A 9,255-nucleotide genomic window follows, 5' to 3' on the forward strand; every position below is an offset into this window, starting at 1 on the left:
CATTATTTGTCAAGGGACATTACATGATTGTTTATTGATGTGAATTATATTACGTGAACTTGGTGGATTTATATTTGATTTGGTGGACAATCATGTGAATTATTATTATTGGAATTATTGATTTGTTGATTGAACAAACATGTTGGGACTATTGTGAGTATGGATTTCATTGTCAATCATGTTGTTCAATATTTATGCATGTATGGTTTATTTCACATGCAAGGGATGGATTATTTATTGTTATGCTATTGTACGCGATGTCTATCATACCTTTGAGCCAATTATTCGTACCCCGTTGTACTATTTATTTTACCACATGTGAAGGGTTCGCTCACGTAAGCCACCGCACATGTAGGGTTCAGTTGGGAATATTTTATATGAAATGAATTAGGATTTGTCGTGCTAGGGCACAACCCTAATGTTAACAGGCATGATGTGGAATCTCACCTTTTGTGAGAAGGAACTTGGTAGTAATTTCACTAAGTCTTGATTTATTGATCACAAGTCCTAAACGATTAAAATGAGATTGTTTTGGTTGTCATTTATTAAATGTATGTCTGTTTGAGTCTCGAGTTCGCTATTAATAAAATATTAATAAACGTAAAGCGCAACCAGAATAAGCTTCAAAAGTTTTGGAACGTATATATACTTCGAGTATGAACAATGGGGGGAGACTTGCCGGAAAACTCGATCTTCTACTAATGATACAAGACGTTGTTTCATTTAATTTATGCGCTGGAATTCCGTCGGTATGGCCCGACACTCGGTATGGTCCGATATTCATTATATTATTTATTATGGTGTTTGGTGGGCTCCCAACAGCCTTCCTTTCATGGAAACTTATTTTGGCCCGTTCGAAGCTTATTCCAATTAAATTGTGAGTCAAGAGTCGAGTCAAGAGTCGATTCTTGTATTCATGATTTGTGTGTTATTTATTAAATGGCTTTTGTGTGTGGAATAGTATTTTAGCGAGTGATGCATGTTTAAAGTTTCTTTCACTCTAGCTTTGTAAGTACTCAACTTTTGCTGACTACGTGCTTTATGTCTTTTGGTCATTGCTTTCGCCTTAATGACCCTATGATGATCCATCATTGCACTTGTATTGTTGGGAGTAGATTAATTTAGCAGGTTGGTAGAACAAAGTACGATCGAAATCATGTAGCTTGGGATGGTTGAGAGTTGCATTCTTTTGTGCTTTGAAAACTATTTTAATATTTTAATCTCGTATTGCCTTCGTGATTTAAATTAAACTTTAATCATGTTTTAAGTTTGTTGGATTTTAATACTTTGGTTTTAGGCCGTTATGGTTCCAACTTGTAGGAGACCTCAATAATTATTATTTATGTTGGTTTGAAAGTTAGTTAACATTAAATTCCGCTGCGTAATTCTGGTACTAGCCTTAACCGTTAACACGGTGGCGGTAATACTTTAGTAATTCCTTTATTTTAAGTTGGAAAATAGTTCTATAAAAGCAAAGAATTATTAGGGTGTTGCAAAGTGGTATACTAGAGCTTAGTTTCATTCCTTCTTTGTAGTAAGAAATACTACAAAGTGGTAATCGGAGACTAATGCTTCTTTGTAGTAATCCATACTACAAAGTGGTATTTGCGGAACTTTAGGATTTTTAAACATTATTTTCCTAAAGTCAAAACGTATTATTTTGAATACTCCATATTTTAAAGGTCAAATACCAATTATTTTGAGTCGTTTGAAATAAGTTGAAAAGTTTGGGATTATTATTTAATTTAATTAATTTTTTCCGAAATTTATTTATTTATCCGAAACTTTTGAATTTAATTCGAAATTCTTTAATTTTTTTCGTATTTTTTAAAATTAAATATCCGAATTTAATTTACTTTAATTAATCGATAATTTTTTAATTTTCGATTTTAATTTTAATTTTAATAATTTCAACTAAGTTAGGAGTATTTCATAATTAATTTCGAAAATTAATATTACTTCCAAGTGAAGAATGGGTAGATTAAGAAGGGTATATTAGTTTAAGTATGCATTTCATGTAATTATGTGAGTTATTAATTGCCATGAATATGTTTTGACCATGTTTTGTCTTGCTTTATGTGATTAATTGCATCATAATACATGTTGAGCATATACTTGTGCATTGAAATTGTCTGGCTCCACGAACTATTTATTGTATCCTTTTGGGTTGGAAATTCTTTGGAACGCGTTAGTAAGACTTTTTAGTTGTGTATTTTCGGGATTTAAGATGCTACCTTCTAAGTTCTCAAGTCTAGGATGCCTAGAGAAATTGGATAACGAGACTCCTCATATGTATGTTCAGAAGATTGTGTTTGCTTACCACTATTTTGCTTCAACCAAGAATATGCCACATCTTAGGCATAAGGATATGATGGCTAGTATGGTTATTCATTGTTTGCCCCATAAGAACCCTTACATAGACCTTAAGAACAAGTTCAGTGACATGCACTATAATGATGGTACCCCTAGTTGGTACAAACATGGGACTGGAGATGGTAGATGGAAGTATGATACTGAGGTTCTCACTACTATCTTAGAGGTTGCTGAAAATAGTTATGAGGATGGAAAATACTCTGCGGGTCTAGGTATGGGCTATGGAGGAGAAGAAAGTGATGGTGAAGATGGCATGATACATGATGAGCAAGCTAATGATATTGAGGAGGATGATGATGATGTAGTTGAAATTGAAAATCCTAACCATGTAGTTCCCGAACCAACAATTGAGATATCTAGTGGATCTGAGGCTGAACTTGAAGAAGACAATGTGGTTGATAGTGTGCCACAATAGGATGATGAGGCTATGGATGAAGATTTTGATCCTGAAGAAGACGTGGATGATCCTAATGATCAAGACTTTACTCCAGAGCAATACAAAGAAAGAGATGATCGTCGTGATGACCTTAGTCCTAGCTGTGAATTTTGAAAACTGGTTGAGAGAATTTGATAAGCTTATCCTAGCTGTGAATTGCGCCGAAGACCTTAGGGTGAATAGTGATGTGTACTACCTTAGAGGTGAGGCTGATTTATGGTGGCAACGATGTGAGAATGCCTTTAGAGCCACACCTAACTTTGGGTGGGAAGCGTTTAAAACCGCGTTGAGGAACAAGTTTTACCCACCTTACCTGAAGAAGCAAAAGGCGCAGGAGTTCATCGAACTCAAAATGGAGGGTTTGTCAGTAACAGAGTACTATTCCAAGTTTATAGAGCTGTCTAGGTGTGCACCTAAAGTGGTGGCAACGGAAGAGCTTAAAGCTCAAAGGTTTGAGAATGGATTGACCATGGAATTACAGTTGTTGCTGTCTGGAGAGACCTTTACCTCATTAGACACCCTGTACAGAAAAGCTGCTCACCTGTATGGGTTACAACAAAGGAAGAATGGAGGTGCTGAGAAAAGAAAGGATGTTGGGAACTCGAATCAGGGAAGTAACCAACAGAATCAAGGGAGTTTTAAAAAGAACAAAGGGAATGGGAATTTCCAGTTTAGGGGAACAATGGTGGAAATCGCAACAACCAAAGTGGTGGAAATCAGTCTGGAAGGAATGGAGTAAGGACCTACGACTGTAGGCGCTGTAATATGAATCACCTTGGAAAGGACTGTGACGGAAACCTAGTGACCTGTAGGTTTTGTCAGAAGTTAGGCCATAGAGAGTACGAATGCTACTCTAAGAATGGAAAGCCTAACCAAGGTAACCACCAGAACAATAACCGAAATAACCAGAACCGAAATGGAGGAAATGGAGGTGGAAACCAAAGGGGTTACCAAGGTGGTAACAATAGCAATGACAATCACTAGAACCATGGAAAACCCGGAGGAAACCAACAGCAGAATGGGAACCGAAACAACAATGGAAACGCTAATGGAGGTGGCTATAACAAAGGAGTTTCCCAAGGGAAGCTGAATGTGATATCTAGGCAAGAAGCAGAAACTTCCTCTGACGTCATAGCTGGTACTTTTTCTATTAACTCCGTTTTAGTGAAAGTACTATTTGATTCTGGTGCAACATATTCTTTTATCTTAGTAGACGTTTTGGGAAAATTAGGTTTGAAAGAGCCTGAAACAATTGAGGTACCTATAGTCATACCTACTGGTAGCATAGAAAAGTGTACCAAAATCCATAGGGATGTGCCTTTGACCATAGCCAAGATCGTATTCCTATCTAACCTAATCGAGTTTGAGTTAGGAGAGGTAGATGTGATTCTAGGGATGGACTGGTTGGCCATGTTCAAAGCCAAAATAGATTGTGAGAAGCATAAGGTTCACTTGAGGTCGAGCTTAGGAAAAGTAGTGTCGTATCGTCGTTTTGGTAAACCTAAGAACATAGGGATTATCACGGCAATGGAACTCGTGAAGCTAGTCAGTAAAGGGAACCCAGTCTTCTTATGCAACGTGAGAAACCTAGAGCATTTGACCAAAGATCAACCTGAGAACATTGCGGTAGTACGTGAATGAACTCCTCGATGTGTTTCCGGAAGAGATCCCGGGGATGCGTCCCAATCGACCTATTGACTTCACCATAGACTTAGTGCCTGGAATCGCACCTATCTCGAAAGCACCATATCGAATGGCTCCAGCAGAAATGAATGAGTTGAAAGGCCAATTGGAGGATATGTTAGAGAAAGGTTACATTAAGACAAGTGCATCGCCTTGGGGAGCACCAGTCTTGTTTGTGAAAAAGAAGGATGGAAGTATGAGGCTCTATATAGACTACAGGGAGCTCAATAAAGTCACGATCTGAAGGAAATATGTCCTTCACCCAAGGTGCATTAAGTCTAATACCAAGGTTCAGGCTAATTGCGAACAATTAATTTAGTGAGATCAAGTGATCGGAACAGCTAGCTGGAGCAATGCTTCCGATCAGTGAGTTCTAATGGATATTGAACTCACAACTTACTCTTGACTGAACCTACAAGGTCACACCAATGACAAGTAACAGATAACCGGATTAAATGAATCGGAAATTCATTTAATAGCTTTTCGGGATTTAAGTTGGAAACGTATTATACGATACGACCTTGCATCGGAATCGTATATTGTATCGCGAATATTCGTAAGCTAGGCGAGACGAATAAATCGTATCGTACGACGGTGATTCGTCGTATACGAAACGATAAATAAATATATCGGAAATATATTTAATCGCGAATACAAGGAGCGGCCCACGAGCCAAGTGCACGAAGCATTCGAGGCCCATGGGCGCGCGCACGAATAGGCGAGCAAGCAAAGCAACGCGGCAGCAGCGAGGCCCAAGAGGCGAGGGGCTGTGCGCGTGCGTGCGGGCCGAGACCACGACACAGCAGCAGCGCGGCCCACGGCCCACTGGCTGTGCGTGTCCGTGTGCTTGGCGTGCGGGCTTGCTAGCCGGCCTTGCCTCTTGGCTTGGTCGGTTAGTAAGGTTATGTAAATAACCTTATAACCTATTTTCCAACTTAGTACAATCATAACACAATACACACAACCCTAGGAGAAAACAGGGAACCCTAATTCTCTTTGTGCCTCCATAGTGTGTTCATCCCAAATGGCAAAGTATCTTGATCAATTTTCTAAGCTACGATAATGAAGACGGATCTGATCGTGTCGGTGAACCAAGTAGAGGAACGACAAGTGGAGTTCTTTGTTCGTGTTCGTTGACAGATTATTGTGGAAAACACGCTTCGAATGTAAGTTTGCTTAATCTGTGCTTTATACATGTTTCCTGGCTTTGGGGATTGTTCCGCACATGTTATTATGTTTAATCTTAAGGAAATCGATTTTCTAAGATCAATTGATGGGAATAGAATTGCGAAAACAGGCCTCGAAGTATCGTTTTTTGGGCGTTTTTGTTAATTTTTCATTAAAAATTAAAAGTGTCAAACAGTAATTCAATTAAAAGGTCAACGTATACTACTCGGAATTTCTTCAAAATATGACAATCTTTCTGGGCATATTCTTGATTTATGGTAAAAATTTCAGATGTTTCCGATAAGTATAAACCCTAATTTTGCCATTCCCCAATTCGTAAAATTTGAAACCCTAATTCAATTTTAATTAATTTTGGTTTAATAATTCGGTTAACTGGGAAAGGGGATATAATTTCATGGGCCAGTGGCTAATTTTAAAAATTATTGGATTAAAATTTTAAATGGTTTCGTTAATTTTAATCGCACTTAAACCAAATTATTAAAAATCTGAAATTTAATTGTTTATGAACGATTTAAAGCTTCGGATTTTGTTAATTAAAATTTCAAAATTTAAATGTTGATTCGTTCGTTCTTAAAAGTTTGAATATTGTTAGCCCTTGATTTAATAATTTTACGAAATTGGATTGTCGTTGGAATTTATTATATCGTTAAAAATCGTTGTTTTTCGAAAATAAATATCGTAACTTTTTGAAAAAAAAAATTAATGCAAGCTCGTGAAATTAAATTAAATTTTAATTAAGTTGGTCCGTATCACGAACCAAAGACACGAACATGAGCATGGTGGACGTATGGTTCGTCGAGCCATGCGGGGCTATTGTGCTTAGGCCGAGCCGCATGCCACACGGGCAACAGCAGGTACGCTGCATGCCTCGTGCGCGCTGGGCGAGGAAGGGGCAGGCGGCATTGCTTGCGGGGCTGCGACGAAGCAAGGTGCGAGCCATGCGACGTCCAACACACACACGACGCACAACACGCACGCAGGGGCATCATAGTTGCAGGGACACGATGCGCGCGCGCGAGGCTGGGGGTGTGCGAGCCTTGCTCGTGCGCTCTTGGGCCTCACGCAAGGCATGGGGCTGGGCGCAAGCCTAGCCCGACTACGTAATCGGAATTTTTTCGTTGAAAATTGTTTATTTCGTTGGGCTTCGTATATTTGCATTAATTTGGGCTAACGGGATATTTAATTTAATATTTTATTTTCTTGGACCGGGCCGCGAGTTTTAATTTAATATTTCATAATTAATTATCCGGAATAATTATTGGTTTGAGTGGGAGCCATTAAATGAAATTAAAATGAAATAATTATTTTAATTATTTTCGTAGGTCGCATTATTTTAATTAAATTCAATTTTAATTAGAATAAAGTCTAAGGATAAATAATTTGGAAATTGATTAATCTTTTAGGACGCGTTTATGTGAACGTGAATTTTAATTAATTCACGTAAATACTTGCATATTAATATGGGCCATTCGTTTTAGCATACGAATGGGTGAATGCATAGAATATATATTTTATGTAATGCAGGTACTCCAAGTGACTAGTATGGCCAATTTAGGATAGTTAAATACGGTCTGCGTACCGTTCTATCTTTGAATATAAAGTTTTAAATATGGTTTGCGAACCATGGAAATTTTGATGTACTTTATTATTTTCAAGTATTTCTAAGTTTAGAACTTTAAGTTAGCATTTGAACGAAGATTCAAGACGATGCCAAGCTAACAAGAAGGTGATGAAGATTGGATGCTTCAAGACAAAAAGTTTTGGGCCATACTAGATCACCATTTATTTATGCAATTTAATATATATATATATATATATATATATATATATATATATATATATATATATATATATATTATGCGTGAATGTATGAATGTATGTATGCTTTGCATGAATAGGTTGTTTCCTATGAATCGATTAGTTTTAAGTTCACTACATAATCGAACCAACATAGAAACAACTAGGTCCAAGTAATATTGAGTTTAAAAATTGCCTTCCAAATCAACACTTACAAAAATCTAGGGATCTAAGATAGTAGGTTTACGCTAAAGCGATGTGCTATTTTAGTTGACTTAGATGGTAAGGCGTCCTAAAGGAGCACGTTGATTGTGGTTACAACTCAAAAGACAATGGCATTAAGTTGTGGCAATGGGATAAATTATGGCATTAATTTATTAACCAAGAGTAATTTGGAGATTACTAGCAATAGGTTTTGCTTACCTAAAATCTTAAACTACTTAAGACATGCTAAAGCTGCTTAAGGATTTAGGACTTTTGGGGTCTTGGAATCGTTTCATTCATTTTGGACCATGTTTTTTCTTTTGCATGAATTAAATGTTTAAATAGCTTTAATGATTGCATGTTTTGCTTTTATTTCAAAGTTATTGAATTGTATGAATGGTTATTTATTACAAATTCTTTTCGATTGTAGTAATCAAAATGGCCGCAAACAATAACACGTTCAATCTGCGTTCAATTCTCGACAAGGAGAAGTTGAATGGCAACAATTTCCTCGACTGGCAAAGGAACTTACAAATAGTTCTTATGCATGAGGAAAAAGAATATGTCCTTGAGGAAGAGTTACCGGAAGAGGATGGGCCAGAGGTAACTCAAGCTGCCCTTAATTGTTGGATTCAGGCCAACAGGGATGTCAAATGTGTGATGCTTGCATCCATGAGTCCTGAACTTCAGAAAACGTTCATTAACTCGGATGCTTACCAAATCTTCTCGGAGTTGAAGAACATGTTTCAGGACCAAGCCAGAATCGAAAGATTCGAGACTCAGAGGTTGATCCTTGAGACTAAGCTCAAGAAAGGAGAACCAGTGAGCCCACATGTTCTTAAAATGATTGGACTCTTTGAGAACATGAGAGCTCTAGATTCTGACGTCTCAAATGAAACGGCTATTGACATCATTCTCCATTCGCTTCATAATGGCTATGATCATTTCAAGTTGAATTACAACATGAACAACATGGAGAAATCTCTTACGGAGCTTCACGGTATGCTGAAAACCGCTGAAAAGACGCTCAAGCAAGAGAACAAGCACGATATGCTTATGGTGCATAAGGGCAAGAACTTCAAGAAATCAGGCAAGAATAAGGGCAAGAAGGGTAAGGGCAAGGCTTCGCCCTCATCTAAGTCCAACGGCGCCAGTTCTGGTAAACAGAAATGGGCAACTCGTTCTCCTGCCGACTCTGAATGCTTCTACTGCAAGAAGAAGGGGCATTGGAAGAGGGATTGCTTGAAGAAGAAGGAAGATGAGAAGAATCGGAACGTTGCTTCTACTTCAGGTATGTATGTTATATATTGTAATCTTGCTAATTCTACTTCTTGGGGATTAGATACTGGTTGTGGCTCACACTTATGTTCCAATTCGCAGGGACTAAGGAGAAGTAGAAAGCTTGATAAAGGCGAGATGGATCTACGCGTGGGAAATGGAGCACGGATTGCTGCATTAGCTGTAGGATCTTATTTTATTTCTTTGCCTAGTGGGTTTGTTTTGGAACTAGAAAACTGTTACTATGTTCCTAGTATCACCAGAAACATCATTTCCGTTTCAAGTTTGGATTCTAA

Source organism: Spinacia oleracea, chromosome 2 (assembly GCF_020520425.1).
Source record: "Spinacia oleracea cultivar Varoflay chromosome 2, BTI_SOV_V1, whole genome shotgun sequence".
NCBI lineage: Eukaryota > Viridiplantae > Streptophyta > Magnoliopsida > Caryophyllales > Amaranthaceae > Spinacia > Spinacia oleracea.